We start from the raw sequence: 3640 nt of genomic DNA, 5'->3' as shown, positions 1-3640 counted from the left end.
GCAACTCACCACTATGACTGTAACACAGAAACAGCCATAGACAATATGGATGTGGACAGACATGGCCATGTTCCAATACAACTTTATTTTCAAAAATGGGAAGCAAGCCAGATCTGGCCCAGGAGGCATAGCTTGCAGACTTCTGCCATAGAAGGCAAGGATGCAGAGGAAGAAGAGCTTGCTGCTGTCGGGTATTTTAGTGAGAAGAGGAACTGTAAATGGGATTGATTAATCACTTCTGAGAGTGCTGAAGAACTTTAGAAAGGAAAGTGATGAGCTCGAGGTCCATCCATATAAGGAATCTGAGCTCCCCTGTGAGTGAGAACCGGAGCCTGACTACAGTGAAGAGAGAAATGAAGTCAGCAGATAATTTGCAGGCTAGACGGGAAGAAGTGAATCGTTCATCCAGGAGACAATCCCATGGCCCGCCAATGAGCGCAGATGCATGTCAGTTTGGAAAGCGCTTACATCACATGTACAGTGCTCACTGTCATAAGAATGGAAGAGAGACACAGGAAGAAGAGAGGAACACAGTCGGTAAAGGCAGACCCCCAGGGGGTCCAACACAGACAGGTGAGAAAGTACCCACAAAAGAGCCTGAAACTGAAAGACTCCTGTAGAGAATGGTGTCACCGATGCCAAAGAAACAGCAACTAAAGAAGCTAAGCGGCTCCCATAAAGCTGGACATAATTTAGGCGTGATAGTTCACACCTATAACTCGAACATCGGAGGGAGGCGGAGGCAGAAAGATTTTGAGTTTGAGACTCAGGCTCTTCAGAAAGATCATGTATCTAAACAAATGGACAAAGACCCCAACTGAATGTGGAGGATGATAAATGGAACGAGTCAAAATTGGAAGAGATTTTAAAATACTCACTGCTTTCCTGAGGAACATCTGGAAAGGAGAGCAAGATGGGGAACCTTGGGAGGTGTCTGTCAATAGGAACATCTGTCTGTCCACCAGCTCTCCTGTTTTTTTTTTTTTTTTTTTTTTTTTTTTTTTTTTTTTTTTTTTTAAAGACAAGAGTACTGCTTTGCTTGGAGCTGTTTAACTGAGGGGACAGACAGCACAAGAAATTTTAAAAGTTTTCTTTTCCATGAATTTGGGAGGCTGTGCTGGCTGAGGGGAGGAAACAGGAAGCTGGCTGATGGCTTCCATTTCCTGGATGGACCACCGAGCAGTTGTTCTGAGGAGAGGACAATGGCTGAGGAAGAGAGTTGTTTGAGGGTGAACACAAGAGTCCTATAAGGGTGGGACAAATTTAGTTGGATGCCGCACAGCCATACATGTGCCTTTTAGCCTGTGGTCAGAGCTTTTCTCCGACATGTAAAATTTAACGATATTGAACATACATTTACTCCTAGACCAGTGGTTCTCACCTCCTTTGGGAGGATAGAACAACCCTTTCACAGGGGTCTTTATTCAATATCTTCTATATCAGATTATGATTCATAATGGTAGCAAAATTACAGTTATAAAGTAGCAACACAATAGTATTGTGGTTGGGAGGGTCACCACAACATGAGGGACTGTATTAAAGGTCCCACAGCATTAGGAAGGTTGCCCACTGTTCTAGAGCACTCCCTTAGATTTATTTAAAAATGGTCGTGCATATTTTTCCATAACCATGTATAGCAAATGAATAAACAAAACAATCGTTTTTTTTTTTTTTTTTTTTTTTTTTTTTTTTTTTTTTTTTTGGTCATGGTTTTTAGCATCTCTGAGAACATCCTTTTTAATGCCTGATTCTCTGGGGACAAAGTCTAAACATTACGCTAAGAGCTAATCAGACTGACATAGATACAACACAATCCTAGTGCCTTAGCATTTTGCTACTGACAGTTTGCTGTGCACTTCACTGTAAAACTTCATGGGTAAGGGTGGCAACTTAGGCCTGTCATCTCAGCACATGGAAGGCTGAGAGGCAGGAGGATTGCCACAAGTTCAAGGCTAGCTTGGGTTGTTTAGTGAGACTGTCTCAGACAAACAAACTTTGTGGAAATTTGTTTTAGTGCTAACACAGGCAGCCCTGCTGAGGTACGGGTGTCTGGCTGTGTAACCGTGTGTCTGTCTCTTCCCTCACAGGAGATGTGAAAGCTATAATTTGGAAGGTGATGAGACACAGACACCAAAGTCTACTTGTAGACACAGCAGAGGGGAGAGATCTTTGATCCAACTGTGAAACACAGTTTGTAGAGGCATTTTCACCCATGGACCAGCAAAGAGTGAACTATAGTGATCTTATGGGAACTCAACTATGGGTGCATTTTTAACCCTAAAATAAGAGGCAGGGAGAAGTTATCTAAAAGAAAAACTGAGTGAGTTTTTCTGTTGTTGTTGTTACTGATTTTTGTTTTTGCAAGGAGAGACACTTCAAATGGCAAAACTCAGAAACAAAAACTACATGCCCCTATCTGGTCTCAACAAAGCCCTTTCCTATTCATTTTCCACTCTGCAAATGTAATTGGGCTGTGTCTGTTTTCTAAAACTCCCAGACACCATGTCTTGATGTCTCAGTGCTTTGGGGAAATGAAAAGTAGTTCCGTCTCATTAAAAGATTAAGCACAGCCTTGAGGAGAATGGGAAGTCCAAATTCTAGGTCTAACCCTGAATTCTCATGAGGCATCTATCAGAGGTCATAATTATCAGCCAAGCACAGTCTTCAGTTTGAACCTGCCACGCTCAAAGTCAACTTGCCATTTGCCCTTAAAAGTCAAGACCCCCTTTCTAAGTTTATTCTCAGATAAGGTCCTTCTCTAAAGTGCCTATGCGGGAATCCTTGCATTGATATAATCATTCCAATGACCTTGTGTTGATATATCTCTTTCAATGTGTTCCCTCCCTTTCTTTCTTGTCTTCAGACACTCCCACTATGGAGCCCACAGTAGCTTTGCAGTTCAGATCCTCATGCCTCAGCCTCTTGAGCAATGGGATTAAAGGCCTGTACTACCAAAATGAAAATCAAAGCCAGGCCTGCCTTGACTATAGAGTGGATTTTGGGCCAGCATGGGATATTTAGTGAAACTGTCTGTGAAAGGTAGGGTTGGGGAAGCTGGGCCTGTAGTTCAGTGACAGAGTCCTTAACCAGTACGTAAAGGTTCTGGATTCCCAGCTCTGATGTATGGGTCCTGATTTATGGCTATACCACACCTGTAGCATGTTCCCTTACTGACTATGGTGAGCTAATTTTGTTTGGTCATGTGCAAACACTAATGTTTGTGTTGTGTTAATTTAGTGGTCCGGTAAGGGTTGACAAAGATTTCCATAAACACCCTGAACAAAAGAATATCTCCCAGTCTGTTCAGAGGACTTCCTCATCTTTATTGAGACACGCCTTCAGCTCCTGGGCAGTTTACAATGCTACCTTCTCTTCCTGTTCTATACTAATTTCCCAGAGCATCTCACTCCACCTTTCTTCCTGAGCTATTTGGCTTCCCTGGCTGTCATCCATTGCCTCAAAGGCTACAACATTTGCCTGTTTCAATAAATGACCCTTGGTGGTGGCTTCAGGTGTGGGAAAGGCAAGGCAAGATAAACTGAGCCATTTGAGCTGACTCTGTAGGGAGTTACCAGAGTTACAAGACTTACCAAACGAGGGCAAGCAATAGCATTCATTACAGTCTCTCTGGTACTGGTCT

The sequence above is a fragment of the Micromys minutus genome (genome assembly GCF_963924665.1).
Source record: "Micromys minutus genome assembly, chromosome: 4".
Taxonomy (NCBI): Eukaryota; Metazoa; Chordata; class Mammalia; order Rodentia; family Muridae; genus Micromys; species Micromys minutus.
This window is presented reverse-complemented; position numbering follows the sequence as displayed.